The sequence below is a fragment of the Simochromis diagramma genome, unplaced genomic scaffold (genome assembly GCF_900408965.1).
Source record: "Simochromis diagramma unplaced genomic scaffold, fSimDia1.1 OVJJ01000433.1, whole genome shotgun sequence".
Taxonomy (NCBI): domain Eukaryota; kingdom Metazoa; phylum Chordata; class Actinopteri; order Cichliformes; family Cichlidae; genus Simochromis; species Simochromis diagramma.
Window position 1 is genome coordinate 4,873,845 of NW_024387031.1, and position 23,054 is coordinate 4,896,898.

Here is a 23,054-nt window from a genome sequence, read left to right on the forward strand (position 1 = left end):
GCACCTAGCTTGACAGTTGCAGAGCAACTCTGAAATGTAGTCTGGGGTTTGGTCATGAAGGGCCTAAAAAGTAATCAATAAATTCTTTTGTTGGCAGTGCAGTGATACTAAAAGTTGCATAATTGGCTCCTTTTCCTTGCTTTTCACTGAAAGTGTAGCAGCTGCATTTTGTACAATCTGGAGCTTGCTGAGTGGACTTTCAAATCTTTAACCTCCTAAGACCCGAACTCTTCCATTTCATGCATTTTTAATTTCTCTTTGATATTTGGGCATATGAATGAATGAATGTAAAAACAAAGAATTACCAGATTTTTTTTTTTTACCTTATTTTTGTTTTTAAGAAAAATAAGAGCCACAAATGAGGAAATTCATTTAACATTTTGATAGAACAGTAGCAGTATAATGTCCTCGTAAGTGGATATCAGGCCCTTGTAGAGCAAAATTGAGTATTTTTGTCTAAATAACCCAAAATGTGATGTCCACATATGTGGACGGCAGGTCCTAGGAGGTTAAACATAAAACAGCACTAAACTGGTATTTTAGATGATAAGAAAATGACGGTTTTCACAAAAAGGCTTGATGTGGCAGTGATTTGTATACACACAGTTTAACAGCAATCTCAGGTGTTTCGAACACACCTCAACACAACACTTATGTCTGTGTAACCTGGACGTGTGTCCCTCTATCTATAAGAGATGATCTATACTGCTTGCCCAAGTGCATTGTCTACAATATTCGAATCTAGGTTTGGGAAGGAGATTGGCGGTAGCAACTCTGTAAGAGTAATAAGACTTCCAACCCACATAACACGCACGACCACAGGTTTGTGAAACAAAGTTTGCTTTATATATTTTTTCTTTGGATCAGTTCCCTTTGCTCATCCTCAATGTAGGGATACCTTCAAATGCAGTAACCATCTCAAATGCATCACAAAAATAATTGAAACAATCAAAATAGATGTAAGACAAGAAACACAATATTTCAACACTCCAAAGAAAAGGAAAAAGAAAAGAAAATAGCATGTGAGTGTCCAGTTCCTTATGGTGTCAGTTTATTCAGTTACCCACTGTCCTGGGTTAAGAACTGAAAACGACCTGAAGCTCAGGCGGAGAAAAAGTAGCAAAGAAAATGATAAGGTATCTCTCAGGTGGGCTTCCTTTTGTTTTTTTCCCTACCGCCCTCCTGGTACGGCAGGCATCAACGTGTCGGCGTCCTGACACAGAGAAGGCCTCCACAGCAGCAACAGTGTCTTAGACCCACGATACCAGCTCCTCACTTGGCACACATGGAACTGTACCTCAAAAAAAACAAAACAAAACTGTCTGCACACAAATACGCAGAACGTTAGATGTCCACATTCCTTAAATGTCCTTGTTCCTAATGTCCTTGGTTCTTTTTAAATATTAAAATAAATTTGCATCTTGTGACACATTAAAAGTAAATACACTGGCATTACATCACCCGCAGTTACAGTAACAGCACAGCTATTGCACGTGAACTGCGCATAACCACTTAGCTGGCCGTGGCTGAACTAGCAGGCCCAAGAAAGTAAAAACGCTAAACACTCATAATAAACAAAACTGTCACAACATTGCAATACTATGAAAACACATCTTAAACATCATTAAACACATTTACTACTATTCTGACTGGTTAGTTATTTTTTTCAGTGCATTGAACTGCAATAGCGGTGCTAAGTGAGCTAGGCTAACTCACCAGAATAGTTCAAAAAGTTCAAAGAAACACTCCGACTCCTTTGAGGTAGGTACCCGTCTGTGGTTCACCGCTAACGACAGCTCTCTCACAAATGTTAATTGAACCTCTTTTTCCTTTTAACTGGAAAACCGTGCTTCGTGGCAGCATGGAGTTTTTCCTTGCCGTCCTTTTTCCTCTACACCACACCTTCACGCCCACCGAGCTGCAGATGATGCCTTCAGGGTAAGCCCGGAAATTAAACTATCAAACAAGTACTACGATGCATTCAAAGAACCCTGTACTTCTGATTGCTGTAAATCTTACCAGGGTTACATTTGCATAACATTTAGCAGAAGCAGCATATCATCTGTCCCAATTAAAGACAACATGCTATGTCTGACTAGAGCAGGGGTGGGCAACTCCAGGCCTCGAGGGCCAGTGTCCCTGCAGGTTTTAGATGTGTCCTTGGACCAACACAGCTGATTTAAATGGCTAAATTAGCTCCTCAACATGCCCTGAAGTTCTCCAGAGGCCTGGTAATGAACTAATCATTTCATTCAGGTGTGTTGACCCAGGGTGAGATATAAAACCTGCAGGACACCGGCCCTCGAGGCCTGGAATTGCCCACCCCTGGACTAGAGTATGGGAAAAATATATATTTTGTCAAATATTATCCCACAGATATGATCCTTGGGGTAGTTCAGGTGTTGTAGATGAAATATTTTTCACCCACAGAAACATAAAAAATATCCTGACAGAAATAATACCTGTCCTAACAGCAATGGTCTCTTAGACCAGCGGACCCCAACCCTCAGGCCATGGACCGGTAGAGGTCCGTGAGTGGTTTGATACTGGGCCGCGAGAATTGAGGCTCGGTGTGAAATTGATGGTTTTCAGGGTTTTTATTGTTAACTTGTTTTCCCTGGGTCTTTTCCCGTGTTTTAGTTGTGTGTCTTATTTTGAAAGAAATATTTACGCATTACTATAGCGACCAGCAAGAAAAAGGGGCAGAGAGGAGGATGTTACTCTCAATGTTGTTGGTGCATTTCAGGAGGGCGCTGCTAATAAAGTTAATAACAATTTCACAGTGAATTTATTATTATATTTACAAAATACCACAGTTTTTGTCTTGGTCATATCATTTTATTTTGTTGTATTTATCCGCGACACCTTAAAGGCCGGTCTGTGAAAATATTAAACAGACATTGTTAGACATATTAGACATTAAACCGGTCCGTGGTGCAAAAAAGGTTGGGGACCGCTGTCTTGTAGGATGACAATATCTGCATCCTCTGTGTAAGAGGACTCATTGCATGCATTTTGAATTATGTTTTTCAATCAGAAACTCTTGATGCTTTGCTTGATGCTTTTGTTTGTTAGATTGATTTTTGTTTTCTTCATGTGCTTTTTGATAATCTGCCTGTGCTCCTTAATTATCTGATTAGCAACACCTTTGTGCTTTTTTTGAGTAACTAAGCTCACAGATCTAGAAACCAGCATCAGTTTTATTTGTTTTAGTTTGTTTGTTTTCAGTTTAACTTTAATTTGCTCCTTTCAGTCACACTAGACTATAAAAAGCTTGCCAACCTCGTCGTGAACAGGACAAAAAGTCATCAGTTGTTTGGTGATTACACTGGCTTGTAAGTAGGTCTGGCAACCAACTATTGACTAGTCTCTCAAAGGTTGTTGTTGTTGCACACTGATAAGCCTGGTCATTAAAATAATTTGATTGGCTTTCTGTTATTTCCTTATAAATATTCGAGCCATAGCAACGAGGAAAAGCATAAAAGAGACTCTGTAAAATTAAATCATCATGGGTTTTTGTTTTTTTCTTTCAAATGTTCAGATGTCCGTCCGACACTGTAGCAATCAGATTTATTTTCCCATGTGGACCATTAAGGCTTTTGCTATACTGGTCCACTTAATTGTCATATTTTATTCAACCTTTTTTATTATTATTTATTTTTAATCGTTTTCATTTTGAGTTATTACAGTCTGAACAGACAGGACCGGGGGCCAGGAAAGAGAAAGAAAGAGAGGCTGGGAAGACAGTTAACAGAAGCAGGGGGAAGGAAAATGGAGGAGAAGAGGGATAGAGAGAACACTGAAAATCTGCTTGATCACCTGCTGAGAGAGAGAAAAAGAAGACAACACAGCAGGGAAACCACAACAACAACCAACATGTGACAGTCAATAATAAACACTGAATGTATGAGCAGCAGTGCTAATAATGCATTATATTTTTAGAGGCAGAAGCCAACCAAGATAGTGTGTGAGCACCTGTGTTCACACCTGTGTGTGTGTGAACGCACATATGTTCATAAGATTTATCCATGTAAGTGTGTAATATTGCCCCCCAGGTCATGAGGCAGGCATGGAGGAGACCCGGGCCCCACACATCCAGAGGCTCCCCAGAGCACAAGAGTCCAAGGAGGACCACCGCAGTGGCAAAGGGCTGAGGAGAGCCTCATCATGGTTTTATCAGTGTGGAAATAAAAAAGTTTACTCAAACAAGACAGTGATGCCCTTTTTTGTTTCAAATCTCAGTTTCAAATTAAAAATTGTTCCTTATAATGGGTGTGGCCTTTTGTGTATGAGTACATTTATTTTATAAAATCAGTGATCATACTGTAGCACAGGACCCAAGGATCATCACAGACAGAGTTGCGATTTTTATCTGTGCCGCCCTGTGAGCTCACTGCGTCACCCCTCCTCTGCAGCAGGCCAGAGACCACGCCTCCACCACACATATCTTCATTGAAGATGGGCCTCATCACGCTATTTAATAAAACCACTGAGGCCTGGGCCACAGCTCGTCTCATTGTCCTTGCAAAATAACAGTAACAGACTTATCTGCATATTTTTAAAACAGCATTTTAAGCTCCATGAGTTTCAGTGGTTTTATATGACTGCTCTGCTGCCGCAGCTCATCTAAACAAACAAAGTCATACAAGGTGAAAAGACAATTTGTTATTTAAAAAAATGAGGCTAAACATAAAGAAATATACATGCATTCATAGAGCAGCACACACTGACGGTCTTCACTGGTGTGATCAGCAGTACTGAAGGTGTCTGATTACACAGTGAGCCATTTTTAGCATCCTTAAAAACACCTCCTTCATCTTTCATGTGCTGAATTATTGTGAGTCCTGCTCTAAAACCATTTCCATGTCTGCTTCTTTTCCTGCAGAACATAACACCGATTTCCTAAGTTTTTAAGTGTATATTGGGGGGGAAAAAATCATTTAAGTGGTGAAATGACTTTTACTGTATTTTGTAAAAGCATACGTTTGAGTTAAGCAGCAAAAAAAACTGTGATTTAACTCACAGGTGCTCTTGTCTTAAGTTCCCTGACCTATGAAAGTGCAGTGTTTTGATTATTTTGTTTTAAATATTGTTTCAACTTTCAAGCATAAGTGTATGTTTAGTGCACACACACACACACACACACACTGATTAGGCTTCTTCCTGTCTGTTCTCCCCGGCATACGTGGCCAGGACTCTGCCTCCTCTTCTCCTGCGGGAGGAAAAATGAATAATTAATCGGTGTAAAGTAGAGGGAAATTATACAACATTATGCCATAGTGTGTCCACTCTAATGGCATGCGGCCCATTTTAATGACTGGACCAGCCCACAAAGTGGTACCCCCACCATCCCGCGGCCCCCAGAGTAGCTGTAAACCTGCCGGTGGCCCCAGGCGAGCCATATGCCAGATTTATGGTCCACATTTGTTTCTGCCAGACGCAGCAGAAAGTGGCGGAGCTCCGGCCATGATATGGTTAGTCTCCCAACAAGCTGTCCACTGTGATGTCAAATACAAAGCGATGAGGTAAACACGATTCTCTCAGGGTGCCCTGCATTAATGCTGAAATGAAGATATTTTTTTTTCCTTTTTGTCTGTGTTTATGCAAGTAATTATCCCAGTCGGGGCCCAGTTTCGCTCGACATCTTATAAAGCTTTCAACTCGTTTCAGTTTCTCATGCAGATCAGTCAATACGTATCGAACCAGCAGGTCTTTGTGAGTGGACCTTGTTGAGCTTTTACTGAAGAAAGGTGAGAAAGGAGCATTTTTATTTTTGATATAGTTCAACGCATTACTAAAGGTGAACAACCTGGAGGACTGTAATGAACTGCTGCAAAACCACCGATAAACAATGAGCAGACGTCACCAGGAGGAGGTTAAGGTCCAATTGTACCAACAAATGTCCACGGCAGTCGGACCCTGGTACAAAATCCTTGTGATATCCTCTTTCCTTGATAACATTCACAGTAAGTGAGTGGTCATTTAGGCCTCCTCTCTGGAGCCTGATGCTAATTATCTCCTGCTGTGTTTAACATGTGAAATATTTTATTTTTCAATATGTAATTAGTCTAATCTCCTATCTGCAATTTTCTGATTTAGTGGAAACAAAAAGGAGTGTGGGAAATAAACTTTGAGTGAGCTGGGATTACAGATGTAGGCTCATAAGATCATTGCATCTTCGACATCTTTTACCTGGATCCAGCTAAGGTCTGGCTCTGACGGTCAGATGTTTGAGGGAACAAGGAGTTGCTTTTTACATGGATCACCAAGAAACTTTGAAAACTTTCAGTAGCTGGAGGACACAAAAATATCTGCCTAAAGAGGCCATTATGCTAGCTGCCTGAGGAATCAACGCTATTAAGTCTGTTGATAAATGTTGCTTTGTGGTGAACCATTGATAAGACTGAGGCATTTTTCTAATTTTGATCCAGTTGCGGCGCCTCTGATTTTTAAATATTATAAAAGAATACATTGCTGCTGCTACATGAACAAAGTTGGGATTTGCTCCCCATTTCTGTGACTCTCTACAACAGAGATGCAAAGCACAACCTATTGAGACACACAAGAAAGCAACATTATTGGAAAATAAGCTAAAACAATAGTTTAAGTCAGACTTATAGAGCTGATATTAGAGTTGACACTGAATTGAGTTGCATGCAAAAAATACAAACAGGTAAACATTTATTGCCGATGTTCATAGTCTAAGCTTGAACACTTATTGTTAGACCTTTGTTGAGTTGAGATTGTATAGCCAGACGCTGTTTCCTGAAACCTCAAATGTGATCCTCAGGGACGTTGCTGCCTTTAGCACTTTGGAAAAGGATCTCTGGATGAATGAATTAGCAGCGCTGCACGCAGAGTCGAGCGTCAGCAGCATTCTGAATGTTTTCGCCGGTGGTCTCGGCTCAGATCTGCTCTCTGTTCCTCTTCATTTTTCGTGAAGTGGCAGATCTGCTCAGTCATGAACGAGTTCATTACAGTGAGGATGAAGGCAGAGAGGTGGAGAGGAAGTGAGTAAGTGATTATATGCATCCTACCTTCCTCTCCTGTTCTCCCTGATTAAGATGCATCTGCTGCGTCTCTTCGCGCCCCGGCTGCTTTGTGCATTCATCAACATCAGTTTAATGAAGTGATCAGAGGCTGAGATCAGACACAGCCCAGAAATATTACTCCATTAGCCTCTCCAAGCTTTCTGCAAAACAGGAAACACTGACCTGAGGCATTAGGCTTGTTTTCTCACATTCTTTAAAAATGCCGAAGACAAATATGAAGTATAACTGATTACCTGTCCAGCCTCTCCAAACACAAATCTTCTTTTCTGAATAAAGAACAATCTTTCATCCCTGCACTTCAAACAGGAGGAGAGGAACACACCCCCACTGTCGACACCACCACTGAGAGGCCCGACTTCTCTCTCGCGGCGATGATGTTAATAAACTGTCAGCATGTGGCACTTTGTAATTGGGTTTGTGCCTTGTTTAACAAAGAGCGATTGGATAGTTAGAAGGGAGAGCAGCAATCTATCCGCCTCTCCAGTGAAATGAGCCGAATGTCTCATCCATGAATGTGTTATCCCAGAGGAGCCGCATCTCAGATGTGTCTGTTATCCCTGGCAAATAAACCGAAGCGCCGAGAAACAACCCTCACCCCCCCAGTCCTGACATCATAAAGTCTCTGTAATGCTGTCATAAACATGACACGCTGCACACAGTAGCAGTTTGCACCACTTTATTTGGAACAAATGAGCCCACGGCGCTTATTTATGATGTCTTGTGATTTAGTGTCGGAGCCAAACCTGCGGCGCCAACGGGCGGGTTACATGTATCACATTCAGGACACGGGGCCTACGCGGAGGCTGACGCCCACAACTGGCACGCTCGCTTGGTGTTTCCAAAAAAAAAAAAAAGGGAAACTTATATTCAAAACTTTTATTTATACTGTTCACCTGTTCATTGACAATAAAGTTTAGCTAACAGGATTGTCGTTAGTTTAATTCTCAGATTTAGGTCTGGGCCAATAACTTCAATCCGAAAATGTCTTTTCTTTTGTCATTAATTTGTTCTCCAAAGTTTTGGCAATCAGGGGCCAAAGCAAATAATGAATTTAGCTGACACATACTCATGAAGTCCCAAAAAGTTGATCCTGTTCATTCTGTTCATCTGGATGTAGCGTTTTTACCATTTCTCCTGAACAGAATCTACTTTTTGGGATTTCCTTACCTGGATGAGTATGCATGAAGACACATCCGTGGCGTGTACAGTAAGAATAAACAACTTTTAATGTATGGGATTAATGCACAGAAAGTCAAATATAAACACAGACTTTTAATAAATTACATTTACAGTCACCATGACTGTGTCAGCATTTTGACTACAGCCATCTTGGTTCTTTGGAGCCAGAAGTGGGAGTATTCAAATGAAAGTGTAGAGTGCAAAGTCATCAACTAATACTAGCGACAGCAAGCTGTACTCATGAACTCATTGGGTGTTGCTCATAACACCCTTGAGCGAAAGTTGGATTGCATCGCGGAACAGCTCACTGCAGTTGTGAGTTTTCAGAATCGGCTGTTTGGGCAAAAGAATGAAAACACCAGCAAGTTTGATACCATCATCGGGAAGCTCGCGGTTCTCCAACAGGAGATTGAGAGACCACTGTCGGAGTGTTAAAGAACAGCTTTGAAATTCTCATGAGTTGTCGCAAAGAAAAATTACCATCATAATCCGGCTACCCCTTCGGCGCCAGCTGTGGGCTCAAGGCCGGAGCCGAACAAAAACTCCCTGATAACGACTGTGTTGAGTCTGTTCCTTCCCATTCCATGCAAGGCCACCTGGGTTGGCTGGAAGACTGTTTACTTAGCCTGGCAGGGCGAAGGACACTGTCTCAGCTGAACTATGGACACGCACACACATACATATACTGATACTGATAAGCACTCACTGACGCATCACCCTCCCTACCCCGGATCCAACGCCACCTCCAACGCTTACCTCCCCTCTGATGTGGACATCGGGTCAGTTGGAGGCGCAGTCGAAAGATTGCAGCGGTCCCAGATCAGATGTACACACTGGAACTCTTTCCCATGTTGCTGTCTGTGTTTATTGTGCTATGGTGTGTTGATATCTGTGCATTCCTGTATTATCCTTCTGTGTTACACATTTCAATGTTTTTTTTCCTCGCTACCTAGCCTGACCTGTCTCCCCAATGTCATGTTTGTGTATTGTATGTACGGTCGGCAAGGTCTGTCATCTCGGTTGTGGGCAAAAGACCTGCAACTGACAAATAAAGGCTATCTCATCATCATCATCTCATAGGTAGACTTATTGGTTCGCTTATGGACTCGAATCCACTGTTTGGCCAGGGAGTGGAGTCGAACCCAGGGAACTTCTTGGGTTCAGCAGTGCTAACTACCAAGTAACAGACTAACAATTTACTAGAGTTTCACTCACCAAAACTGAAACAGACATGTTGACGCTCTGTATCATTTTTATGTAATCGCTCAGATGAATATGCAGCACAGCACAAACACAATCAAGTGCTGTAGCTCAGAGACTCGAATCAGCAAAGGTGAGGCCTAGCAGACAGCGACTGGCACAAGTCACTGTGTAGGCATGCCTGCGAGAGCAGCCCTGCCTCTAACTATAAGCCTTACAGATATTTACATGGACAAGTTATTAAAAAATTATCTACTGTATAGTTATAAGAAGGGAAAGTATCCATAGAAGCCTAAAAAGTGTATTTGTACCAGGTTGGAAACCTGCTTTTTAATGTTATTTGGTTACTGTACCGTGGGGGATTAGATGGGTTTAGGTATCAGCCTCAAATGGCCGTTGAGGGAACTGCAGTTTTTAAAACTTCCACGCTGCCTTCATTTTTCAGCCCTGGAGGATGCCACTTACAGTGTAATTTATTTTAACAACAGTTTAATAGGCACAAAATACCAGCACCAATCAAAATGCCATCACACTAATGACAGTGCATGAAGATTATTCAGTAATCTCACTATTCAGTTCACTTTTAAACAGCACAATGCACATTTATTCTTAAATCGGAAAATAGAAGGAAGATTTTACCAGAGCCCAGGGGAACACTGAGCAACCAACTGGTTGGAATTTAAGCACCCTTTCATCCAATAAACCATCTTGAGATCTGACCAGTAAGAGTGTGACTCCAGCAGTCTCGCCCCCCTCTGGCCACCTGCTGCTGTGATAAAGCCATCAGCCACTGGCTTCTGCCTCGCCCCCTGCTGCCATCCCTGCCTGTGGAACACAACTTGGTGAGGGGTGATAGGAGATGCTTGGCAGTGGGTGACAACATAGAGAGCTTCCTCCCACAGGTGACACCTCAGCCCTGAAGCACTGACACATCCTTATCTCAGCTGACACGAGGAGAAAAAAAATGCTGACGGTTCTCCCTCACCACAATCGGCAGTTTTTCACTAGATCTCTAAGAATACTCAGCACGGGCACCATAATGGTGAAAATAAAACACCGTCTTCATCAGCACAATGCTTCCTAGGGCGAAGCCTACCCATGGCTGGTTTCAGGGCAGAGACAGCTAGCAGGAGCAATGCCAAGAGGACAAAGGAGGAGGACGAGGGGGGAGGACGAGTCTGACAGCTGTCAGTGATAGTTTCCTGTACAGAATGTTAGTGACAGCCTGCAGAGTCGACCGGTCTGCAGCGCTGACAGCAGCCGGCTTCTTCGAAGAAATGAATGAAGCAGAGATATTCTGCTTCCGAGACCCTCGACTCACAGCTGCAGCTGCCTTAAAAAAACCTCACTGCTGACACTGCAGTCTGAAGATGGAGTGTGTGTTCCTGGCTGTAAGATGGGGAATTAAAGTTAGGTATGATAGCACCTCGTAAGTTTTACAGGATATCTTGCGTGAGTGTAAAAGTTGACAGTGAAGTGAAGGGAGTACAGTATTTCCAGTAGAATTTGATTCTATTGAGCTGGAAGGAGGTTGGATAAATGCATGTGCATGCACTTTTGTAAGTGAATTCTTAAAACCAGGAGATTCTTGTATCTCCCATATACATTGCGCCAGTAAATGCGCGCCTCCACCTGCCCAGCACCTGGGGCAGGTGTGAGGGTTAGAGCAGTCTCCCAGCTCACAGAGATTGAACTTTCAAAATAAGGGCAGAGGGGGTTTCGTCACAAGTGGCTAGACAGCCTGCTGTGTGGGTAACGATGAAGTGTGCCTCACTTTGAGAGAACTTCCTTATTTATGCACAATATTGACTGTACGTCTTTTTTTCATTGTTAGTATGCAAGAGTGGGCATGCTGGCTCCCAGGATTGTAGACTTTGGACTTCATGCTTGTCGGCTCACTAAAGACTTACTGTGTGTTGTGGAAATGTTGTAAGATTAGATTTACCTGTGCAGGAAGGACACAGGGAGAGATTCAGGCGACTCACACAGAAACATTTATTGCAGGGAGCTCGATACTGACCAGAACAAAGATGATTACTTAAGTTAAGACATATTGCCATCTATCGCTAAAGGTTATTCTCTTAACAGGGCGTATTTATACTCATTCTACACATCAGCAGATCCATACCAATAAGGCTAATGCAGCCTTTTTACCTTCATTCTAAATGGAGTAGAATTTTATGTATGCAAGGTCCTGTCTTTTCTCCTAAAATTAAATCAGAGGCTCTTCAGACCTTGTGGCCTCTGCAGATGCTGAATCATTACATTCTTGTAAGAAATTTCACCTTCAGTGACGTTAGAGACATTATCAAAAAGACCTCCTTTAGTCGCAAAAAAATCTTCCACACTCCGTACTTAAGGTTGAAATGTATATCTATGTGTTGAAGCTCATCTGAGTGACTAACTCAAGCTCTGGTGTAGGCTTGTACTAAACACCTAATAAAAACTAAACCAAGACTAATATAAAACTGTAACATTAGTTCAGTACTGTCGCATGCAAAACATTTTTAAAGGATGAATGTGAAATATTTACTTATGCATTATTCCTTAAATCCCAGAAAGCTGATTAGTTCATCTAGATATAGTGTTTTTATTGGGAAAGCCATGGATCAACTCCTCTGGCACAAACTGAGCAGTGTAATGTACATGGTTAAGTGCCAAGAAGATTGCCACAAATTATACTTTGGAGAAGGAGCAATTTATTACAGGTCAACAAGATTCATCCACAGCTGACTCCAAGTCCAAGTTAGCAGGTTCTAAACTGAGTAAAGTGACCCAGAAGTATCTGCTTGGCACTCCTAAAAAGAGCTGGTCAAGTTCTTTACATCCTAAGGAAAAGTGCTTCAGTGTGTCCATCACTGCACCTTTTAATTAAGATACACTGGATCATCCTCTATGAAAGGATGTGAGATAATGCTATGTGAGCATTGTCCAATTAAAAACTATTGACAATGATCAGAAGTTTTCAAAAGCAAACAATAAAAACAAAACAAAACTGACAAGTGACACAATTTTTTATTTTTACTTTTATATCTGTTCAATTCAATTCAGTTTTATTTATGCAGCGCTAAATCACAACATCAGTCGCTTCAAGGCACTTTATATTGCAAGGTAGACCCTACAACGCCAACAATACATGCAAATTCATACGACCCCCTATGAGCAAGCACTTTGGCAACAGTAGGAAGGAAAAACTCTCTTTCAACAGGAAGAAACCTCCAGCAGAACAAGGCTCAGGGAGGGGCAGGGCCATCTGCCATGATTGGTTGGGGTGAGAGAAGGAAGACAGGATAAAAGACACACTGTGCTGTGCTTTTCATAGTCAAACAATTCCGTGACCACCTGTTCCCAGTGTATAAGTGCATCGCTATGCAAGAATATGATATGTATCTATAATATTTCTAAACAATTTCTAAAATTCTAAAATGTAAAATATGAATGTTACACCAGTAAATAAATGTTTACTTCGGTTATGGGAAGCGGCGGCGGCCTAGAGGGAAGCGAGCCGGCGTCAGGAACAGGCTGAGAGCTCGTGCACACCGCACACCTCTGCCTAGCATCCTGCTCGCCAACGTCCAGTCACTGGAGAACAAGCTTGACGACCTCAGGGCCAGGATAAAGTTCCAGAGAGACATTCGGGACTGCAATCTCCTCTGCTTCACCGAGACATGGCTGAACCCAGCGGTGCCGGACCACGCCATCCAGCCGGCCGAGTTCTTCTCGGTTCACCGCATGGACAGGACACGGGACTCAGGGAAGTCAAGGGGAGGCGGCGTGTGTTTAATGGTGAACAACAACTGGTGCAACAGTGCGAACGTTGTTCCTCTCACACGCTCCTGCACACCAAATCTGGAACTACTGTCCATCATGTGTCGTCCTTTTTATCTACCTCGGGAATTTACATCGGTCATTGTAAGTGCCGTTTATATTCCACCACAAGCGGACACGGTCACCGCCTTATGCGAGCTGCATGAGGCACTCACACAGCACCAGACACAACACCGGGACGCTGCGCTTATTGTGACGGGGGACTTTAATAGCGCCAACCTCAAACGCGCAGCGCCGAACTTTTATCAACACATCACCTGCCCCACCAGAGGTGAAAGGACACTGGACCACTGCTACACTACGGTCAAGGACGGCTACAAGGCACAATCCCGCCCCCCGTTTGGCAAATCTGATCACGCCGCCATTTTCCTCATGCCAAAATACAAACAAAGGCTGAAACAGGAAGTTCCGGTTCAGAGGAAGGTCGCGCGCTGGACGGACCAATCGGTGGCCGCGTTACAGGACGCACTCGATGACGCAGACTGGGGCATGTTCAGGAACAGCTCCGACGATGACGTCAACGTGTTTACGGAAGCGGTTGTGGGATTCATCGGGAAACTAGCGGATGATACCGTGGAGACAAAGACTATCACAACGTTTCCCAACCAGAAGCCGTGGGTGGATAAAACCATCCGCGACGCTCTGAGATCCCGCACCGCTGCCTACAACACGGGACTCATGACGGGGGACATGGACCCGTACAAAGCCGCGTCATATAACGTGCGGAGGGCGGTGAAAGAGGCGAAGCAGCGCTACGGGAGGAAACTACAGTCACAACTCCAACAGAGTGACTCTAGGAGCCTGTGGCGGGGACTAAGGACAATAACGGACTATAAAGCACCAACAACCGGTATGACGAACGCGGCCGTGACTCTGGCAGACGAGCTGAACACTTTCTATGCTCGCTTCGAGGCTGCAGCTAAGGTCTCCAACAATGCTAGTGTTAGCGGCGCTAACGGCTGCAGACAGGAAGATGCTGCCAGCACCGGAAACGTGCTCGTCATCTCCGAGCATGAAGTAAGGAGAGCCTTCAAGAGAGTGAACACCAGGAAAGCAGCAGGACCAGACGGCATCCCAGGTCGTATCCTAAGAGACTGCGCATACCAGCTAGCTCCTGTGTTCACTGAGATATTCAACATCTCTTTATCTCAGTCGGTGATCCCCACATGCTTCAAAGAGTCCATCATTGTTCCTGTCCCGAAGAAACCCCACCCTGCTTCTCTCAATGACTATCGCCCTGTAGCCCTCACCTCAGTAGTGATGAAGTGCTTTGAACGCCTGGTCAGAGACTTCATCATTTCTTCACTACCAGACACACTGGACCCACTACAGTTCGCTTACCGTCCAAATCGTTCCACAGACGATGCCATCTCTCATCTCCTCCACACATCACTCACTCACTTGGACACTAGAAGGGGGAATTATGTTAAAATGCTCTTCATAGACTACAGTTCTGCATTTAACACCATAATTCCCTCCACACTCACCACCAAGCTGGAGCATCTGGGACTCAGCTCATCTATGTGTCAGTGGATCTCCAACTTCCTAACTGGCAGACCACAGGCAGTAAGGATGGGCGGACATGTCTCAGCCTCCACCACTCTCAGCACTGGAGCACCCCAGGGGTGTGTTCTGAGCCCCCTGCTGTACTCTTTGTACACATATGACTGTGTGGCCACTACCAGCTCCACCACCATCATCAAGTTTGCTGACGACACCGTCGTGGTGGGCCTGATCTCTGATAACAACGAGACGGCCTACCTGAAGGAGATTAGGAATCTGGAGAACTGGTGCCAGAGGAACAACCTCCTTCTAAACGTCAGTAAGACAAAGGAGCTGATAGTGGACTTCAGCACTAAGCAGGAGAGGAACTACCAGACCCCCGTCATCAACGAGTGCCCAGTGGAGAGAGTGGACAGCTTCAAATACCTCGGAGTTCACATCACGCAGGACCTGTCATGGTCCTGTCACATCAACACCGTGGTGAAAAAGGCCCGACAGCGTCTCTACCACCTCAGACGCTTGAGAGACTTCCAACTGCCCTCCAAGGTGCTCAGGAACTTTTACTCGTGCACCATAGAGAGCATCCTGGCGGGAAACATCTTAACCTGGTTCGGGAACAGCACCATGCAGGACAGACGAGCTCTACAGAGGGTTGTGCGGTCAGCTGAGCGCACCATCCGCTCCGAGCTCCCTGACCTGCACTCAATCTACAGCAGGCGGTGCTGGACCAAGGCCAGGAAGATCGTGAAGGACCTCAGCCATCCCAACAACAGACTGTTCTCTCTGTTGAGGTCAGGAAAGCGATTCCGCTCCCTGAAGACCAACACAGAGAGACTGAGGAGGAGCTTCTTCCCGCAGGCGATACGGTCTCTCAATCACACCACCACACAGTACTGACCCACACATATGGTTCTTACACACACACTGGACTTTCTGGACTTTGTTTTTGCACAACACTGGTCACTATATTCTTCATTTCCGGTTAATACTTGTACAGCTGCTGTTATTGTGTATATATTTATTTATATTTAGATTTCTTCATACATTCTTATATAGTTCTATATTGTGTATTGTGTATTTTGTTGTACAGTTATTTTATTTTCAACTTTAATTTATATATTTTATCTTATTCTTCCCAGTTAAATTTACCCTTCATTCTAATTTGTGTTGTACAGTTATTTCATTTTTAACCTTAATTTATATTTTATTCCTTCCTAGTTAAATTTACCCTTTTTAATTTTTCTTTTTAATTTTTCATATTTATTTCCTATCTTATTCATAGCCTTTCCTTTTTTTGTTTTCTTTAGGTCACGAGCAGTTGTCCAAGCATTTCACTACATATCGTACTGTGTATGACTGTGTACGTGACAAATAAAATTTGAATTTGAATTTGAATTTGAATATGGTGTCATGTTTGGTATTATGGTATTGGCAGCTTTTCAGATTACATTACTATTTTGCTTCCAGGTTGAGAAACTTCCATGTTAAAAAAACTCAAAATTTATTTAACCTGATGTTACAGATAGCAGACCCATGCTAATAACGTCTGCTATGAATCTAAGTTGTCTGGTGTAATTGCAGGTTTTTATGAATGTACGAGTTTTCATGAGTTTTCTGTAACATCTTTATTCAGACTCATGACATTGTTCATCAACACTGTGGGAAAAATGTTTTGACTGTAAGACAGCGACCTTAGCGTTTCTGTAGAGACATCTTTGAGTAAAGTAATTTTAGTACTTCAGACTCTCCACAATCACTAATGGGATGACTCACTAACATACAGTTGTGTTTGCTCCCTACATGTTCAACACATCACAGTTATGGTGACAAACTGTTAATGCCGAGTACCTTTGGTTGACTTTCTGCTTGTCCTCTTCTTCTTTATCAAACGATGAAGAGCTGAAAGAATGAATAAGATCTTTTTTCCCCCCTTTTTTTTTCTTTTGAGACTTCAAGTCTGACACAGCTCTCCGGATAGTGAGCCTCAACTCTCCCAAGACTGTGGCGCCTGCCTGGGAGCAATAACTGCAGAAAACTAACTTGTTAAAAGTCTGGGCCATCACTCAACTGCTCTGATAGACAAAATCCATCTACAGTAAATACCAAGGGCACTGCAAAATGACAAAAATGGTGGGAAGAGCTGCATATATGACAGATACTTACACTTCTTTTAGTTTTTCAAAACTAAGAAGTCTATAGGTTGGACTGCTTATGGACCACAGTCATGAAACTCACTATATAAACTGCCTAGGGTACCAGGATTATCAACATTTATATAGCTTTTTGCAGTTACACTCCAGTTGTTGTTTGTAAATACATTTCGCCAAGTGCAGCGGCGTTTTGGGGTCACTGGGCTGTGTTGCCATATCTTTACATAAATGTCCATCAAACAGTGACACTAATAATGGCTTTCACTGATTTCTTTGTCAAATACAAAAAATATGTGGCTTCCAAAGATGAACAAGAATAGAAATGTTTCATTATTCATTTGTTTGGTGTATATAACCAACCACTTTGGCCATCTCACTAAATACAGCGATATGATGAAGATAAAAACAATAACATGAAATTAACTGACGTCACTTCATACATGATGCGAAGATGCACCGCATTAGTAGTGGACACCTGGTGGATGGTGTGGTCAACCAGGGCGGGTAGAGATGGCGACATAGACTTGCATTTTAAACATACGTTTTTTTTCCCCCTGCAAAACTAAACTGAAGCAAACGTTACTATTGGTCGTGATTTTATTTGTTCCAACGTTTCAACGTGTTCAAAGAGCTCTGCAGTGTGTGAGTTGTTGATTGTTTTTTTTTTCTCTTTCTTGCTTTAACTTTTCTGACGCCAGAAGTTGGAATTCTGTCAGGTGGATTCATCTCAACTTGATAACTCAGCACATCTTTTTCAGTTCACTATAATAGAGCACAGTCACCCTCAGCCCTCAACCTCACTTATTGTCTGTTGTTAGTCATCTTTTTAATGTAATATTGATTTTTTTTTTGTTAGTTTGTTAAAAGAAACCTTGTTTCGTTTCTCCTCCTGCATTTATTCATATAAATTTGTGATTCCATTTCCATAACTGCGTGAATAATAAGTGCACACACAGAATTAAGATGTACAGCTGCAGATTTGAGGTCTCACGGCAGTATATTATCTTTTTCCTCCCAAACTGACCCAACCTTGACAAACATTTTCCATCTATATACAACTGTCAATAGATGCTTCAATATGCTTTACATAACTTATGAAGGACATCAAATAGGACATACAAGCACAGAATAAAGAATAAAAATGCTTTTTACAAAAAATAAAAATAAATATGGATTTCATAAATGTAAGCTGGATCAAGTCCACAGACTGTCTATTGGCTCTTTCTTCAAACTCTAAACACTGAGAAATAACTGAAGTGACTTGCAGGAGAAACTTTTTATGTTCAGTGGTGTTCTGGGTAAATTATAAACCAAAACCTAATTTAACTGACACATTTAAAAGCTATTATAACTTAAATAACCTCCCTACACGTGTAGGTTTGGCCTGAAGCCATCAATTGGTCGAGGCCTCTTGGTGCCCAGGGACTCCTCCGGCAGCAGGACGGACATGGAGCACATCCAGCTCCATCGTTGCACTAATCCACCATTCTTCCACTGAATGGAGCATTACCATAAACGCTTGGCAGCCGGAGGAAGCATTGTATTCCAAAAAATCTGTGAGCCTCTCAAATGCACATTGTTGAAATTCACCTGTTGCCTGGGAGATGAGATGAGAATGGCCCATTCCCCGAGGTCGGGTCTATTATGTAATATACTGGACTTTGGGCTCTTAAAACTCGTCCTGCCTGACCGGACGGGCCTCCGGGGCCGTCTCTAAACCGTGAAGAAGAGCTGTGCCAGAAAATGTGGGGCTGCCCTGTGCTGAGCCATTTGGTTTAATTGAATTGTTGTCACTTGTGGGCAGCTCAAAAATAAGTAAGCTTTGTAATATGTTTTGATTGTCTAATTTAAAGGCTGTGACTGTTTCGAATCAGTGCAGATGACCACACAAGTAACGTTTATATCCGAAACCCGTCTGTGCCTGTGCAACACTAAAATGACATTTTATTCATAAACCAAAAGGAAAATCTCTTGAAATAAAAGTCACACAATCCTGAGTTTAATATATATATATATATATATATATATATATATATATATATATATATATATATCGTGATGACGGCTTAATCTACTTTAACACGTTAATTTTGACAGCACTAATATATATATAAGTATACATAAAAAATTGTATTTAAAGCGATGACAACTTAAGCTTGCATAAGGTAACATGAGAATAACTTTTCTCTGATGTTTTCAGTGGAGTTACTACAACAGCACACTTACTGTCCTAAAACCTGTTGTAACCTACTGTACACAAACTGCTAGATACGGTTTCCAAATCCTGTTTTCTGGTTTATAAAAAAGGTCCTGAAACTATAAAATTCATTTGCATTCAGAAGGCAGCAGAGCAGTTCTTTTGCTTCACTGAAGATCATGAATTCAAACTTGGAGACTAATGAGAAAAGGAGTGGAACCGAGTCTCCTTTGTATCGTGGAAACCCAAAGTCTTTACTTCAAAACCCTAATATAAGATGAGAGGGGCTAAAGCAAGGAGGGAGTTTTGTTCTGGAAAGAAGCTTGAGTGTCTCTAAAGTGTCAGGGGGCCAAAGCTATCTTTCTGTTAAAGTGTTGCATCAAATAATCCGTTTCTCTCCTTTCATGTGTCTGCTGTGGAAGCAGAAGAGACGAAACAGGAAGTCAGGGATAAATCAGGACTCGTTCCCTCCGCGGTATGTGTCTGCATCCGCCTGCAAGATGAAATCCTTTTTACCACAATTTAGGGGCCAAGCAGTGCAGTTACGAGAATTATAGCAGCACTTCATGTAGACCCGTCGTTACTCAAAAGCGGCGGGACAGCCTCCAAGTAGGTCCATCTTTTATACACAGAGGGGAAATTGCATATTGATTGCAATCTGTGTTCGCGTTTGCGAGTGTGTGTTTACTAGCATATGTGTGTAGAAGTGTTTGTTTGTGTGTGGGTGTGTGTGCGTGAAAGAGAGACAGAGTTGGAAGTTTAGATGACAGTCCAAAAATTAGAGTGTGAAAGAGCAAGAGGAAGGAAGAGAGACCGGGAGTAAAGAAATGAGGGAGGCGAAGAAGATAAACTTTTGCACTCTGGGACAGAGATTTGAAAGACTTTAACATTGACTAATGTGACAGAGGTAAAGGGAGAGGTCTTTCTTGAGTTGGACGATATCGCCAGGCGAGAGGGACCAAGGACCGCCTACCAGAAACAGGAATATAAAGGAGGAATGTCAGGAATGGCGCTGATGGGTTTTGCAGTGGGGTTAATCACATGCGCAGTGATCCATGTCACTTATCCTGACATTACCTTGGATAAAACAACAAATTCTCCTAGTGACTGAGTTTGTTGCTTTTAGACCGGAATATTGGAATCCTAAAAGAGTACAAAGGGACATTTCCTTCCACATTAGCTTGTCTTTATTTCCTGAATAAATCCAGTAATACTCCTACTCACATATAAAATATCATAAAGGGTGGAGCCGAATGCAGACTCTGAGGCAGACTTGAGATAACTGTGCATGTAAAAATCCAAACTTCAAATGCCAGAATATAAAAAATCCCGATGCTCACTCGTAACTCAAATGTACGACCCAAAGACTTGAACGGTCAGGCCCCGATCTTTTTTAAAGACCTTTTTATCCCAATAGGACAGTTCAGATTGGAGGCTTACCTGTGGTAAGATTCAAAAAGCAGAACGGGAATACTCAAACCACCGTGTTTGACTGCACATATTGTCAATGATTTAACCTGATATTTCACATGCAGATTCATCACTTCAGTCCACTTCACGTCTAACTTGGCATACCTCAACCTTTTCTCCCTGTTTCCCTTCCTTCAGAATGGCTTCTTGACACTTATTTTGTCCTCCTTTGACTAGTTTCCTTTGTCTTTTTTTTAAGGACACATCAAGCTGCCAAGATGTAAAAATGAATGGTAAATGGCCTGTACTTGCATAGCGCTCTTTTACTTGGTCCCTAAGGTCCCCAAAGCGCTTCACACTACATTCAGTCATCCACCCATTCACACACACATTCACACACTGGTGATGGCAAGCTACATTGTAGCCACAGCCACCCTGGGGCGCACTGACAGAGGCGAGGCTGCCGGACACTGGCGCCACCGGGCCCTCTGACCACCACCAGTAGGCAACGGGTGAAGTGTCTTGCCCAAGGACACAACAACCGAGACTGTCGGAGCCGGGACTCGAACCGGCAACCTTCCGATTACAAGACGAACTGCCAAAGTTTCAGCTAATAGATCTTTGTGAATCACCTTGTTGGTGCAAAAATATTGATTTTATGCCTGGCAAGATGTGTTATCGTTGGCATTTTTTAAAGATTCAGCTAAAGAAACAAGTAAAAGATTCATAGAGTTACAATTTAAAACTGATTCTTTGCCAAGTCTTGTGTGTGGAGTGTTCTTCCCATGTGTTAGGTGCCTTTTTATACTTGAATTATTCATCTATCAGCAACCTTTAGTAAATCTGACAACTATTGTTCAAGACCACTTTTAAAACATTACAAGAAAGTCTGGCCACATAGAAGTAAAACATACAGATATCATATGAAGATAATCAGCATAGGATGGATATTTACTGCTATCCTACAGTAGCTTAATTAGCATTGTTGCAAGGCATAACAAAAGACAAATAAGGATTATTTTTGAACTGTAAGTCATGGAAATCTACTCTAATAGAGCCCAATAATAAAAAAAATATGGAGCTGGAGAGGACTGGAATAGGTCATTTTTAATAAAAGTTGACTTTAATGTTAACAAACTATAACATCATTATAATTTATTACTCGTTTATGCCATCAAATTGATCCTTTAATGTGAAGGCTTGGCTGATGATAAGAGTATGACTGCACCTCAGTATTCAACATGGTAGCCTTGATTGTGGATCAACAAACACTTACAAGTAAGTTGAATCCAGTTCTGTGATTCAAGGGCCACCAAACTGCAAACTCTAGTGGAATTCTTTTCAAGAACTAATGCAAAAAAACCCCTCTTTGTGTCCTGAAGTGAATCCACTGATCACACTGACAGAAAACTGATCGTCACCTGAAACGTAGCTGTTACAAATGCACACCGAGGGTGAGAGACAACGAGTGGCACAAAGGGAGAGAGAGGTGGAGAGAGAAAGGGACAGGGAGCTTGGCTGATGGAGTGATGGAGAGCTGGAGAGGTTTGAGGGGGTGGAAGAGTGGAGGAGTCTGTTTTCACTCTAATCTGTTTACTTTGCAATTTGTGTTTTCAGAGCGAGTCCATTCATTCTGCTTAACCTGACACTTCACTCACCAACAGGAAGAGTGTGTGTGTGTGTGTGTGTGTGCATGAGTGAGATGGAGAGAGACGAATCTCATTTAAACCTCCCTTTTATTGAGATGTGTTTGCCTGCATTTAAATGTGTGTGTGTGTGTGTGTGTGTGTGTGTCAGACACCACATTTACGTCTTGTCTTTTTGTAATTGCATATGCCTGTGTGTGTGTGCGTGTGTGTGTGTGTGTGTGTGTGTGTGCGTGTGTGTGTGTGTGTGTGTGTGTGTGTCATGTGAGCATCCATTAGCTGAGCACGGTTGGACTGTAATTATTCAGCAGTGAAGCCATTAGCTGAGGCAACAAACAACAGGCCGTCCTTTGTATTATACTTCCTGTGTCTATATTCCAAATTATTCACTCATCAATGCTCAATACTCATTATGAGGGCAATTACTATTCTATAGTGTAGAATATACTACTGTACATTGTGTGAAACTGAAAATTAAGATGGGTATGTGTTTGTACAGTGTACAGCCACTATATATGTCAGAGTAATTAGCTCTGTGTTTTTATGGCCCACTGACAGATGAGACTAATATACAGGATAATTGATATGTGCATTTACACTATGCTGGCAAAATGGAAGGAACAGGAAAACGTACCATTAGACCGTTTAATTACTACTGACGTATTTTTGTATGACATATTTAATATTCTATTAGTTTTGACTTTTTTTTTAAATTACAAGAAACTGTTGTGTTAGCCAAAAACTTTAACTTAAATAATAATGTTTAGCATTTTCTGTGTTTGTCTTGCGACAGACTGGTGACTCGTCCGGGGTGTACCCCGCCTCTGGTTCTATGATACCTGGGATATGCTCCAGCCCGTGCACCACCGTGGATTAGATAAGGGGAAGG

General features: G+C 42.3%; 1 long non-coding RNA gene across 1 annotated transcript; it reads right to left on the reverse strand.

Moving 5' to 3' along the window:
* Positions 1-823: 823 nt before the first annotated feature.
* On the reverse strand, positions 824-2,132 carry LOC120740691. The gene is made up of 2 exons (XR_005697447.1): positions 1,717-2,132; positions 824-1,318 (listed from the first exon to the last, which is right to left on the reverse strand). It is a non-coding gene; the product is annotated as an uncharacterized LOC120740691 (long non-coding RNA).
* Positions 2,133-23,054: the final 20,922 nt, after the last annotated feature.